The following is a 15083-nucleotide window of genomic DNA, read 5'->3' as shown; positions in this document are numbered from 1 at the left end:
CCTGAAGTTCAGTAGAACTTTGATTTTTATGAGTTCTATTTATGCGATTGCAAGTCAGCAAAGCATTTTCCTGTAAGCATTTGACCAGGAAAAATACACCATTACCTTTTGCTRCCATAGTAACTTTCATCTGACACTGATGACTTACAGGCAATATTATCCACATCTTAATCATTAAAGATAGAGATTAATTGTCTGGTCCAATATCTTATTAAAAATTAAAATCTATCTCTATGCAGTATCTCTTCAGCAGAGTTAAACCAGAGCAGACATTCTTAAACGGAGGAATGAATGATCATATTTTATCTCTGCAACATGAGAACATGGTCACTTACAAAAAGTGTTTGCAGTGCTCCATTATTTCCTTCCTAGTTTATGAAAATATGGATTTGGGAACTACAGAGCAGCTGGCCAGCTCRGCTGAATGATTCCACAGGATTTTTGGTATCTATTGGTCTGCTTCCATTCTCAGTTCTTACAGAAATATTTAAGGACGTGTAATGGATTTGTGCTGCTAATGGATCCATTCTTGTCCAATCATTGTTATTGTGTTTTCTTTGCCATATTTGCAACTACAGTGGTGCTGAAGTTCTTTCTGAGGTCTGTAATTTAGCATCTTTTTTTAATTGGAGAACCAAAAGATATACCCCTTACCTGTCTCCTATTTGGAGAAATATGGGACTGCCCTCTAGATTTATACACTTCCAGATGAATCATCAGACTACAAAGAAAATACTTTGCTCTTGGGAGGACCATTCATTCTGGGATTACCAGTTTACAATACAAGCATTTATTAAACCATAGTGGCTTTGTGGGCAARATTTAATTCAGCAACTTCATGAGACTTATTAAAAGTGATTGGTGGTGGAACCTTATTATTGTGCTATGAATAGGGAAAGGCTCAAGTCTAGAAAAGGATATGGACAAATTGGTAATCCAGTACAGGAGTAAGAGCCTGTGGATGCCTCAAATCTTCTACATTTCTTACACCTATATTTTCCGGGATCTTTAAGTACCTGAGTACCTTACCACAGTTTAACAGCTCAGCCTTTATCACGTGCTTAAACCCGGTGACATCCACAAACTGTGTATTTTCCAGATGGTTCTTAGCACAAAGTATGGATAGAGATAGCAGGGTCATGTTATGCTGGCAATGTGGCAAATCCAGGCTCAGTTTCCCCTCCTGCCTGCAGAAGTTCAAATCCACATTTTTCCACCTTCCTGGGGATTACCCTGCTCTTGAATCTTGCAAAAAAGAGCCTCTTGCAGCGAGGATTGACACCTATATCCCCATGGTAGGAGAAAGTAAAATTTGTTCTGGTTTTGAAGAGTGACCAGTTCTCAGAGGAAGGAGAAGTGACTTAGAAAGAAGTATTTTTGCCTGGGATCTCCAGCATTCCAAGTGCTTGTCATGAGGATAATGTGCAAGAGAGGAGAAGGCAGGAAGAAGGGAATACCCCAAATGGATTTTATTCAGAGGTGCAGGGAACTCAGCACCTTGTCTCTGCCTCTGGGCTTGCCCCCAAGAGCCAAGCACCTCAAAATGCAGCATCAGGATTCATGAATCATCCCCAGCCCTAAGCCTTTGGCTATCTCTAGCAGAGCACACAACCTGTGAATTGGCACCCAAGCTCCTGCCAGTGAGAGGCTCTGGCTTGCAATAATCCACAGAAAAGAAACCAKGCATGGGCTCAGCTCCAGCACTGCCACGAATGGACTCGGTCCTTACATTTGCCTCCCCTGCTCTTAACGCCTGTTTCTCCTCCTGGACAGCTAATTCTGCTTCCCCAGCTACCCTGGAAGAATTTAATAAGCTGAACCTGGAGCAGCTGCCAGCAGGGTTTGAACCTGCRTTAAGAATATGGGTCAGCAGAAAAGCACGATTACAGAAATGCTGTTTGAGGCTTTTCACTAAAATACAAAAGCCACATAAGAGAGAAAAGGAATCTGCTGGGTCAAGCCGAGAGCTGTCTGTCCATCCATGAAATAAGAAAATCTGTCAGAGTTCTCAGCCGGTGTCAGGAGKCGCCAGGCGAGGTGCGGTGTGTGAGTGGGGTGCGTGTGGCCGGTCCTGGGTGGCTCTGAGCCTTCCTGGGAGGTGACAAGAGCTGTCAGCACCTGTGAGCTCCTGCAGCGCTTCGCAGGTTTGGGTGAGGGGCTCCTGGTGCTAGAAACGCCCACCCATGGCAGCTGCAATTGGGGAACTGTGAAGATTAGGAATGACTGTGCCACACATCCGCCCCCTCATTTCGGCACTACCCATGGAGCATCCTGTGCCCGGACCTGTGGGGCACAGCAGGATCACACACAGGATCTCCAGGATGGGGCTGTGTATCAGCAAGCTGCTTCTCCCTCTGCCTTCCTCTGCCTTCGTGGCTGACAGCCTTTCAGAACAGCAAATGCCCCTAATTTTGTAGCAATTTTTTACAGGGACTCTGCCAAGGTCAACAGGCCTAAAATTTCACAGGCATGTGCTACCCTAAAAGCATTTAATGTGGTGTTCGTTCTTTTTTTCCACATCTCTATTATCCAGGGGGAAAAATACCACTTTCCAAAAGGAGGGATGCAGCCGTACTAAAATCCCAGCTGGGTGAACTGCTCACAACAGATCCAGCAGATGCAGGCGTGCTGATGGCAGGGTTTTGCGTGCCAGCTGTGCCCTCTCTTGCSTCTCCGTGTCATCCCTGTCACTGAGAGCTGCCAAGGGATGCAGGCCGTCGGGATGCTGTGTGCAGAGCTCGACACGCTCGTCTCCAGGCAAGTTTCTGCTGGCTCTCACTGGGTGCCAGGGAGGAGAGGGTGWCCATACTGCCGAGGCTTGTCAGCAGCATGAGTGTGTTAGCAGAAAACCCAGTCTGCCGAGTTAACCCTTCAGCACCGGGTTTTTATCGTCCTGCAGCCTCAGTTTCTCTGCATCTTTCAGCCTGAAAGGGGATTCTTCCTCCTTCTGCCCCAGCATCCACYTAGAAAAACCCAGCAGGTTGAAGGAGGATGAGATTTTGGTCTTGTCAACCTTGCAAACATTCCTTTAGCTCCTCACCACCCACACGGGCTGCATGTATTCATACACATATGCAAATTAGCAAACGTGGTCATATGTGAGTGCCGGTGCACAGACAGACACACACTCACACCTATACAGGTTTTGCGTAGTAAGCATAACAATGAGGTGCAAAGGACTTGTATAAAACAAGAAAGTCTTTGAGATCTGTGCAGGGGATTTAAGMCCACCAGCCTGCTTTTTGTTATCTTTTCTCCAAATCTTGTCAGAAATTGTGCTGCCATCTTCATTCTTTTTTTTCCCCCAAAAAGTCCTGCAGTTACCTGTGGGGTGGACAGATAATTACAAATATTGACTGACTTTAAGGTAGAGAGCAATAAGACATTGCCTAGGGGATAAAAACCCCTGCTCCTCAAGTTGTCATACATTGCCTGAAGGCAAAATGCCAGCAGAAAATACACAATCCAAAGGAACTATTTTTATCCAAAGACAATTTCATTTCCCACTCCTATCCTCAGAGACAGTCACTGTTTGTATTATTACCTGTAGGTCTGATGAGCCCAAAAGCCCAGTCACATCAGGGATACACTGTGCAAGGCACTCTACAAAATATAGAAATGCTCTTGATTTTCTTTTCTCCAAAGATTACCTCCTAAAGCAGACTCCAGGGATGAGGACAAGCCAAACCACGAGGTCTCATCCATTGCCAGGAACATCCCGTGAGGAGAAGAGGAATTCCTGCATTTATCTAACACTGCCCTCTCACTCCTCTCCCATGTGGATGAAGCGTCTCTGTAGTTGTTAGTTTCCCTGACGAGGAGGAGGTCAGAGTTTTTGGCTCCATTTCAGAAGGTGCAACCCCATCATTCCCACTGCCACGGTTCTGTGCTCCAGCTGCAGGGTGAAGAGCTCAAGGGAACCTGTGGAGATGGCAAAAAAAAAGTGTTTCCAATCATCAGTGTCTCTTTTTCCCAGTTCTGGTCTCCCCAGATAGCTGATACTTTGCAGTCCCCCAGAGCTGCTATTCCTTAGCAGCATCTTCTTGCTGCTGGCACCTGCACTTTATGTTCTGAGTCAGACATCCATGCTATATTGGCACACACACTACCATTTTCTATGGCCAATAAAAATGTGTTTGTGCCTGTGTTCTTGGAAATGAGTCCCCATCTCGCCTCGACAGCATTTAGCTTGTGAGTTAGTGCTCAGATGGGAGGTAATTAGGTCCTACGGGGGGTCTGGATTTACCGCTGGCTCTGAAACCAAACAAATGCGTGACACACAGCTCATGTTCTCTGTTCCTGAAAGATGTCTCCAGCATTTACCTCTTCTCCCCTTGGAGCAGGTACCACCAGCCTCTGTGTCTCAGCTGTAGTTAAGGCACCTGGGAGAGCGAGTGAGGAGGATGTTGGCATAGATGTAACATATCTTGTTAGTACAACACACAAGCGTATCCCTCAGGCTACTTCACTGCCATCTCTAACGCATGCAGTGAAGTCTTTTACAACAAAAACACCRTGCTGGTTCCCTCAGCCAGGCAGAGAGAGTGCAGGTGCATCAGCAAGGTTTGCTCTTTCATCTCCCAGTCCAGGTTAAACGGAGATCCTTTGGTGCCCCTGTGATCCCAGAGCATGGTCTTGGGGATCAGAGAAATATGGCAAACATTCACAGACTGTAAACCATATCAGTRGATGCCCACTGTGAGTTCCCAGATACCTCAGTGGTGAGTTTAAGTAGTCTGAGTGCTTGATAGAGATCACAGTCCAGGCAGCTCAACAATTAAAATCAAATGCAGAGTTATTACTGTGAGCATGTGAGAACATTATCAGGAGTGCTGGATACAAAAGAGCACTCCCGTACACTCTAATTCCTCTTACACTCATGGTATGTGCCTGTCTGAACTCCCACAATAAATTCTCATCAGTTGATGCTCAATAGGTTGTGCTGCCCTAATGATGCACATTAACATTTTTTAACCTTTCTGATTCTGCTTTTGTAATTAGCCCAGCATTCRGAAGCCTCATTTGCCAAATCTGTCAGATACGCTGATGAAGTAAATTTAAGGGCTTCCAGTATGAATCTGCAAAATGTGGCAACCAGAACAAAACATTGTTTCAGCTTTGTGTACGGTTGCTCTCTTTAATTACCATAATGTATAATTACAAATATCCACATGTATATTTGTGCACGTTCATGCACATACTCATTTACACATGCATGTGTGTATTCCTTAGAACGAAGGCTGAGGGATAGATAGATACTTGGCATACACAGCACCTACTATCCAGAAAAACCCATATGTTTTGAAGTAWAGGAACTACTGGCCAGATAACAAGCCCATAATCTCCCTCTTTCCTCACTGAAAGAGCAGTGCTGGAGCTCTGGCATAAATGCAAAAAGCAGGGATATTTAAAGTTAAAGGTTCCATTCTCTGGATGTGTGTGGTATATCTTATTTTAACCCAAAGATTGCTGCAACATCCAGACATGGCTACAGAATAAGGTCACAACAGACAATGAATCTCAGAGGATTTTTGTACTGCGCTAAAAACAAAGAAAATTACTCATCTTTCAAAAGCGGAACTAGTGGGAAAAGCGATTTCTGTCCAGATGTCAAGGAAAAAGAGATGCCCTTGTTTCATGTCTCCATTCATATCAGTCTACACACACAGACACAGACACACAGACAGACACAGAGAGAYGTGGGTTTATGCACTGCTAACAGAGAGCATATATCTGTATTTTTAGCCTACTTTATTTAAATCTGTATTTCTTAGTACTACTGTGCACGAGTTGAAAATTTGTTAGCCTATTTTTTACCCTATTGTATTTGTATCTGCAAATTTTAGTGCCATTGTGCATGCATTGAAAATGTGTTCTTAAGGGCCATTCACAGCCTTTTTTCCCCATTCCAACCATTCAAACAATTTCACCTACTTCTGAAATTTTTCCTATGAGGATACAAGTCTCTACCACTAAATTATTTCTTGCATGGTATATTCCAGCATTATAGTTYAGCATCCAATTTGATGTCAGAATATTTAAGAAGCAGGCAGGCATGATGATAAAGGATTGATTCTCCACACCCTAAATCTATCAGGGAGTTCTCATGGGAGCAATACAGCCCCATACATTTTGAAATGTAGCATTTCTTATTCATTTCAATCATTTCACCTTTCAACAGTTGCTAATGATGTTTAATACCACATTCAAACCATTTACCAGCTAACCAAGAATGAAAATAAACATCTTTGGCCACTTTGTTTAAATTTGGGAAACTGGCCAGATTTCAAGAATTAAGAGAGTGTCATTTGACTGACTGTTCAGCTAGTATAGTGTTGACAAATTGCATGACTAGTGCTGAAAAAAAACCTATCCTCTAGAATCTGCATCTTGTGAAAAATGCAGATACCTTGGTGGCTTTTTAATCCTGCAATGAAACAGAAAGTTTCCCCTGGAACGTGTTGATTGAGAAATATTAAAGGTTAACTTTCCCCATGCTGCAGAAGGTCAAATGTACCCCCTTCCTGGGGATTAGCTCTCTGGTAATTCAAGCTACAACAAAACATATGCCTTTGCCTCCCTTCTCCTGCAACACTGGCTCTTCTTAGGGATTCCTGCAGGACTCCCATCTGTTAGACCAGTCATTTTCATGGTGTATATAGCAAGATCTATAATTATATAGGTATAGATATGTAAAAGATGGATGATACACATGAACGATACAGATATTCATACACACGCACCTCCACATTTGAAATTCTGGGCTCTTTGAAGCCTCTGACAGGATTATGACTGATTTCAACAGAGCCCAGATGTGTGACTTTATTTGCAGGTGCAACTGAGGAGTCTGTTAACAGCAGCATCGATCTGGAATTTTCCAACAGAATATTTTCCTGTTAGAAAATGCCAGTTTGTCCAAAGGGAAGCTATTTAATGAAAATGCACTAATTACCATGACATTTCTTTTGCAGACAGAGATTTTAAAAAGCATATTGATTGGGTCAGATGTGGCCCTTTTTGGGCATATTTGGAATAGAACATACTTCCTCTAAACTATTTTTAATTTAAAGAAGGTAATGTAACATTTGATACATTTTTATTAACTAAAATAGAAGGCGATATGGTTAGTTTATAAAAATAAAGCTCCAGAGTAATTCTTTTTCTTGTGTAGAAATTTGAGAGGTTTTTTTTAGCTTTTGCTGTAAATTATGAGATTTTCTCTTCCTTTTTTTTTTTTAATGGTGCAATTCCTAGTGAAATTCGGTTCCAAAGAAACAATCACAGCCACATCCTACATGGATTTTGCTTGAGGTCAGGCTTGAAACGTCTGACAGGAAATTGAAAGATGAAGAGGAAACCGTGGTCATGTTATCATTGGTCCTGCCTGAGGCCCTGTAGAGATATCCCAGCTCTGTGCTCTGTGCAGCCTTTGGATTCTCTGGGAACCAACTCCAGAGGGCTGCTGACACCAAAGGGGGTTTCATTTGGGTCTCTGCCTCCCCTCAGAGCTCCTCTTTACCTGTATCTTATAAAACCTTCATCATATTTTTGGTGTTTAGCCAATACCAGCATCACGTGAACAAGGCAGGAAGAAGCTGCTTGCAGAGCTTTTTTGAAAATGCTGTAATAAAGCAATGGTCACCTTTTCTGAGACAACTGCCGGTAAAAGGCTTTTATATTTTTCWTTCTATCCTTTAGAAACCATGTGAATAGATTACTTAAATCTCATTTGCTGTGAAATGTGCTACATGGCCCTTTGTAAGTGGGTTGCATTTGGTGCTGAATAAAAGAACAATATGTCATGAACCTCTCATTATTTTAATTTTCAAACCTATAGTTGGTATTTCAAGTTGATGAAAGACGTGTGCTATTCACAACTAAATGGTATTGTTTACTTCATTTTGAAACATTTTTTCACTGAAAAATATGGCTATGAGTCCTCAATTTTCCATTACAGATAGACAACTTTATTGTCAGGCTGATAGTTATGGGATTATGTCTCTTCTGGAAATGTTGAAAAACCTGCCACATTGTAGATAAATTTCAATCTTGCTGGCAGTGGAAATTCCAAAATAGACTTCAGGTGATGCTGTTATGAGCAGCAGAATCAATCCAGTAGTTCAGAAGGAGGCAGGATTAGGAAAAAAATTAAAAATAGAAGAGCRCTCCTCACATATGGAAATTAAAACAGTCACTGATGACTCCACAAAGAGACAGCTCAAATTATCCTCACAATTATCAGGTAGAAGACAGCAAATTACGCTCCCAGTTCACAAAGAAAAAGCAATCTAGAGGAGAAATGCTGATTTACATAATCAATATCATCCAAATTCAGGGAGGCCGCCTTTCAGCACACACAAAAAGAGAAAGCAGAGCAGGAGACCGGATTTGCACTAGGCAGATAATGGAAGAAGAACCCTGCCGAGAGAAAACTGAGATAAAAGAAAAAAGGACTTTAGAGAGAGGAGGCAGGACAGCACCACCTTGCCTGTGTGCCAGTCCAAGTGCCAGCTCTAAGAAATCTGAAGTAGGGGGGAATGATTTAAGGCAACTTTTAAGTTTCTTAATGATATCTGAAATGGAGAGTAAGCCCTTGAGCTGGCTTCTTCCAGACTAAAATGTGACTTCCGTGCGGGWAGTCACAGCATTTGCAGGCTTCCAGGAGTTACAGGCAGATCCTGAACACATCTTTTATTCGCAACACTGAAGTTCTAAATTATATGTTCAATTACAATTATAGTATTCAATTACAATTACAATATTCTGAGTGCCTTTGAACTGTGATGGTACRATGACTCAAACCTCTTTGTTTCCCACCCACCTCTTTTTTGTGGTGTACAGACTCCAGGAGATGGATTAACAGCTCAAGCAAATTGAGAAGTGTTCCACGAACTCAGTCACACTGAAAGAGTCCTTTCCTGAACATCATTCCATCCACTGAGCAAACACCACAGCTGTTCTTGCACGGATCTTTCAGCCTGCAGCATCCTGCWGCTTGGGACAAGCTGAGCACTCACAGATGTCACTGCAGCCAACACCCCTTTTGTAGATGCACCCTGCAGAGCTGGTGAAAGCCTTCATTTGGGCTTATAGCTGCAACTGCCAGACCTGTAAATGGAACAGACTAGATTGTATGGATCCTGATCACACAGGAGGTGATTCCCATGGGATTGTGAGCATTGATTAGYAGGGAGCTGGTCCTGCAAGATAGGCTTTGGACTCTGTCCACATTCTAAAAAGAAAATTGGGCATATTTGTAGCTTTAACCATATTTCCATGGCTCAGTGGAGTCACTGKGACCTGGTGAACTCAAAGTTGGGACCAGACCAGAGAAAGCAGTAGTGATAGGAAAGGATGTGTCAGAGTGGGACACCAGTGCCAGGGCTCATTGTTTTACTGCTGTGTGTGTCTGGACAGGCTGTAACCCTCGCAGGGTCCTCCCAGAGGGAACRCTGTGGGACAGAAACTGCAGGGAATGCAGGTGTGTGCATGTGCAAATGGATCACTACAGTTCTGGGAAATGCATGTGGCAACCACAAAGGCTTCATTCTCATCAGGCTTCTTCCTCTGCTCTAAAGCASCTGAAATCAAGTGCTGGAGTCAATAGATTGGGCTGTGAAAACTAATTCTGGTGGAGAAACTCCTTCCTGCTTCCATTGGCAAAACTACCTCTGACTCCTGTCAGGGGATCCCAGCATGCCACATCCTCTGGATTGCTGAAGCAGATCCCAGGCAGGCCAAAATCAGCCACCAGAAAGTTGACCACAGCTCTGTGCTGCTCCAGGCCACAGTGAATAATGCAATATCCACAACCTGGGAAGAAAACTAAAAATAAGTTTACAGGAAAATAATACATTCTTTCTAATCTGAGTCAAACCTAAAAATTAAACAGCTATAATTATCAAACCTAATTTAATTAAAACTAGCTGCTCACCATCTGGTGTTATTTGTATAAATTTGGAAATCTACTATTTCATATTAAATTCCTCCATTTAACAAATTATGTTAGAGAATGTATTTCTCCACTGTAATCATTATGTAATTGATCATTTTACAAATTGTATTTCCTTCTACTTGATAGAAATATATTTTGTATAATAGCAGGCAAAAGACCAGCTACTTTTTTCCTCGAAACCAAATTTAAAATTAAGACTTGAAACATCAATAAAAAATAATTCACTGAAGCAGAAAGCTGTGGGATGAAGCAGGATTTTTTTATTTCTGAGTTTGGTCATGGTGAGCATAAATGAGAACTCTATCAGATTTTTTCTGCAAATGCAAGCACATCCTCAGACCTGTAATACTGTATATCTATTATTTGTATGCATACATTCTATAATAGCTATAACAGTTCTATAATTCTATAATAACAGTTTGATTGGAAGAGCACTATGACCTTCCCTGAGGCAGTGTGGAAATGTACAGTTGTAGACATTTTCAAACACACTGTCAAAAGCGCATGTATCTTCCCCCCAAGACATGTAATGATCATTTGTACAGTGATAAGTATATCAMTGCAGAAACTCATGCTAAAATAATGATGAGAACACCATGAAAAGACAACACATTGATTGGCACCTAAATACAAGTGTTTGACACAGCCAACATGGGAGTCGTGGGAAGTTGGTAACTTCCTAAAAAATTCCCATAATTTTTGACATGTAGGCATTTCGGTAAGAAAGTAGAGCAATGTATGAGTATAATAAAAAAGAATCCATTGAAATGGGCTGGACTGGATGTGTTCACAGAAGGATACACACAGTGAGCATCCACAGGAAGCCACAGGATGGAGAGGGATGACAGCAAAGTGTTGAGACAGCAGAGTGTGTGCAGTTTAGGGCACAGGTTACTCAAATCACATTTGGAGAATAGAGTTTATTCCAGCTTGCCTGCCATGTGCTTGTGAATTATGTGTAGATTGGCTTTGTTATTCCGTTCACATCTGTGCCGATTCCAAACACCTGTGGGCAGTGGATGTTCTCCAGCTGCACGTGGCTCAAGAACTGTGGAGCTCTTAGTGGCGGCCTCCAGAGAGCACTGCAAAAACAAACAACACCAAAACACAAAGACYAAATAGATCATTCAAACTGGATGGTGAGAGAAAGGAAAGGAAGAAATGGAGACTAAGTGGAGGAAAAACATCTTCCCTAAATCTTAAAAAGACAGATTATTTCAGAAATTTGTTTCCACTCACAGTTTTGGCATCACCTGTGGCTTCAAAAATATGAATTAATCTGTAAGTCACCTATTTGCAATTCCCTAAAAATAAATGCAYCAAATTCCCTTAAAGTGAAGGCGGGGACACTCCTAAACTACCCACAGTGACCAGAGGCTCTCTTCAGAGTGAAGCATTTTTTAGTAACAATAYGCATTTAAGGGTAATAGGGCTCATGTTTAGCTTGTTTGATAAACAATTATCTTCCACATAGAAAATTTGTCCAGCCCAAGTTTCATGGGGCTTACCAGCAAGCAAGGTAYCTCCACTCATGTTTCTTTTAAACAGCACCCAGGATTTTTCCTCACCAGCCTGGGCTCTCTGCTCTGGAGCTCTCATTGCAGTGGCCACTCCATTATACAGTAACTCTTCTTTGCTGACAATCACTCGCAAAACTTCACCCCCTTTTGRCTCATTAGTATTTATAGATTAGCACACAGCAGCACCCATTCCATCACATTTGGTACTTTGCTTTTTAACCAGCAAACTAATCCAGCATGGCTGGATTTTGTAGTTTGGCTGCTGTTGGGCTCTACCCTGATGGGAGCCTAAACCCACTGATGCTCTTTGGACCTGAGCTGCTTGGCAGCAGAAGATGCTCAGATGTATGCAGAGAATGCAACATGACAAACTGCTAGGTTTGGTTAAATTGGGACTGTTAATTATAGCAGTTTAAATTGGGTTCTGACTCAGATTTTGAATTTGTAGTGGCAAGATGACAGCCCGGAGAAGGTGGTTGCAAATGGCTGACTCAGAGGATGATGATCAGCACGACAGTGCCTTCTGCTTCTGCTAGTACTCCGTGTTTATAGGAGAGATGTTATAAGGTGACTGTCGCCAGTTCAGCTCCACCCCTTGATCTGTTCACCAGGCATTATGGAGACTGGAAAGAGCAAGAGAGCAAATGGAAGAAGGAGCATATTAATTGGGTGAGTACAAAAATGGCAATCCGCCATCTCTTTGGTGCTCTTCTTTCCACATGTAATGCTTGTTTTCCAGATTCTTCTGCTGGTATCCAGCTGCTTCTGACTTGWGTTGATGCAATGGCTTCTAAGGGAAGAATGACTGGGAGCTTGGAGACTCCCTGCAGGGGCTGCCAAGAGGATGGACACTTGGGAGAAAAGCTCTCTGAKAAGAGGGTTGGAAACTCTGCTTTAATTTCTGACCAAATTGTGCAAAAATTGAACACTGGTCCTGGAAATACCAGATGCTGACAACTCCAGTGTCTCTCCTCTCCCCAGAGTGCTTTTTTCTACCAGCTGTACTTGAGGTTCTTTCAGTCATGCTTATATGCAAAATGAATATATGTCCAAGATTCCTTTTCCTGTGTAGTAATACGGATTTTCTCGACTGTTCACTGGTTGTTGAAATTCATTTGCAAGCATTGTAGGTGACTAAGTTCTGTAACTGTAATTTGTGAGTTACAAACAGGGGTCAAAAATCTAATTCCACATGAATAATGTAGCTAACCCCTGCTTTGATTTAGAAATCCTTACACCAGTGCTTGGCTGAGGGCACTGTCAGCCAGGCTCCAAACAGGGAGTCGGGAGGATTTGCTACGAGCTACTTGTGACTGAGCCAGAAGCCAGGAAGTACATGTGCTGACACCACTTATCAGTTGCTTGTAGAAATTGTATATAGAACCTGAAATTATTGTCTTCARATCTCTAATTCTGCTCTAATAATTGCTAAAATTGAGAGGCTAATACATTCAATAAATTACTTTTTTCATCCATTGAATAGCTGAGAACAGATTGTGATTCCCCAGTCTATTTGTTATTCAAATGAATTCAACAGATACCTTTTCTAATCTTKAACACTATGGACTGAGAGCAAATATCCATGGCATGTAGTTGCTGGTGCTCTGATAAATCATATGCATCACTGCTGTTTCCTGACAGGAACACTGTGCAGATATCTTGGCTGAATCCTTCTTTATGCAAGCATACAACCGGGTTTTCAGAAGAACTTCCACATGTGGCTTTAAAAAATCTTTCCTCTTGCCTTTTTTAATCATTATATTGTATAATAACATTGTTATTTTGTTCCCGACGGTCTGTTTTTCCAAACAATCACTGAAAAAGAAAGGAATTTAAATGGGGCCAAAACAAACTTATTTACTCTTCCCCCTTCCCCCCATCGAATATCTATTAACATACAGTGATTGAGGCCCTGATGCAGAAAGGTGATTTATGATAGGCATAGCTTTAAATGTGCTGTCATTCTCCCATTTAATTCAGTGTGGCTGTGCAAGCAGAAAATGAAGTATGAGCATTGTCTTGGGAAGATCAGGACCTAAGCAAAGATTATCTGAAAACTTTCTGAATTTTTCAGCTCCAATAATCACTGTTTGAATACTACTCCTGCAAAAACTAAGTCACCCATTGCTGTTTCACTGTCCTCTAGACAACCCAAAAAATTGAATGTTGACACTATTTCCCTGTGCAAACAAAACAACACAGATAACAGTGAGCATCCACAAACATAAGGCACTCTGTAAGGGGACACATCCAAGAAAAACAGACCCTGGACAAAGGAACAGTAGTTGTGGATTTCCTAGAGGTTGCCAAAGGGATTTTTTTACAATCTAACTTATTTCAGCAACAAATGCTTCCTTTTTTTTTTTTTTTTTTTTTTTTTTTTTTTTTTTTTTTTTTTTTTTTTAAACAAGCAAGAACATTTCTCAAGGGCTTCCAGGAAAATTTCGCAGTTTGGACTGCATGTAGCTGAGAGAAGGATGATGGGCAGAGACCTATCTGTCTGAGATCTGTCACCCTATTTATKAATCCACAGCAGAATTCTTGCAGGTAACTTCAGGAAGCTGGCAAAAAGAAAACACTCATCTTCAAGTGTTGGCTGAACTGTAATTATAATTTCCACAGCAACAACACACAGCTTCCTGGGAACTACTGTAGTGTTGGGTGAACTCTTCCTGGTGACTTTTGTGACACTGTTTTCCAGGCTGGGAGACCACTCCTAGAACCACACAATGATGCCCTGCTTTCARGCTTATGTGCCTGCTCTGTAGTGAAGCCATGCAGATCCATCACACAAATCTAATGTAATTCTCAGTCCCTGCTGTGAAATAGATGTTTTGAAGGTGGGGAGAAACCCTCTAGCAAAGGCATAAAATCAGAGTGGAGTGCTTTCCCYGGACTCAAACTTACGCTTAACTGTATGAGAAATGTTCTATCCTACATTTGTGCCTGAAACAACTCAGTTGGAGGAAGGAACAAGGCATAGGTACAGAGATTTGCASTTTTTGATGTCCTCCAGGGCAGAGATGTAGTGACAGATTGCCCAGTCAGAGAGAAGGCTGGGAGAGATGGGAAGATAAGGCAGGGTATTAGCACCTTCAGATCAGCCTGCAGTCTGGATGAGCAGCTCTGTTACTGTCTGTGGCCGTTTGTTTTTTATTCTCCTACACATGCTATCCATCCCGTTACGGTATATCCCATTGGTAGATTGTGGTATATCATCTTTGCCTTTTCCTCCACCCCTCTGAGTACATTTGTTCATTTGTCTATGTTTAAACCAGGGAGAGCCAGGCCCTTCCTCTGGGGAGCTACAATCAACATTGCCAAACTCCAAACTGAAATGCTTCCATCACAGTCAGTTGTTTGAAGCAACCTGGAAATGGTTCCCCGTGCCAGGGTTGCTCCTGCCCAAATTCCTGCTGTGGTGGAGAGGGTCCACAAGGTGGGAAGCCTTAGAGATATCAGCTTGGCTCCTTACTGTGGTAAAGCAGTGGACAGAGGAGGCTGAGTGGTTCCAGGAGCTGAATCCTGCCCTGGAGAATAAAAAGAGGCAGGTAGTCAGAGGGCAAATAAAATAAAATTAAAAAAAAAAATAACAAAAAACCAAAACC

At 42.1% G+C, this 15083-nt stretch overlaps 1 long non-coding RNA gene across 1 annotated transcript in view; it reads left to right on the top strand.

The window, feature by feature from the left end:
- The first annotated feature begins 11944 nt into the window (after nucleotides 1-11944).
- LOC130583100 (uncharacterized) overlaps nucleotides 11945-15083 on the top strand; it is a 42421-nt gene continuing 39282 nt past the window's right edge. The window contains exon 1 of the long non-coding RNA XR_008966397.1: nucleotides 11945-12144. This is a non-coding gene — a long non-coding RNA (uncharacterized LOC130583100). The remainder of the gene's footprint in view (nucleotides 12145-15083) is intronic.

Source organism: Malurus melanocephalus, unplaced genomic scaffold (assembly GCF_030028575.1).
Source record: "Malurus melanocephalus ecotype Western Australia unplaced genomic scaffold, MMel_1.1 scaffold_555, whole genome shotgun sequence".
Taxonomy (NCBI): domain Eukaryota; kingdom Metazoa; phylum Chordata; class Aves; order Passeriformes; family Maluridae; genus Malurus; species Malurus melanocephalus.
Note: the sequence above shows the minus strand (reverse complement) of the source record. Positions and strands in the feature narration are given on the sequence as shown.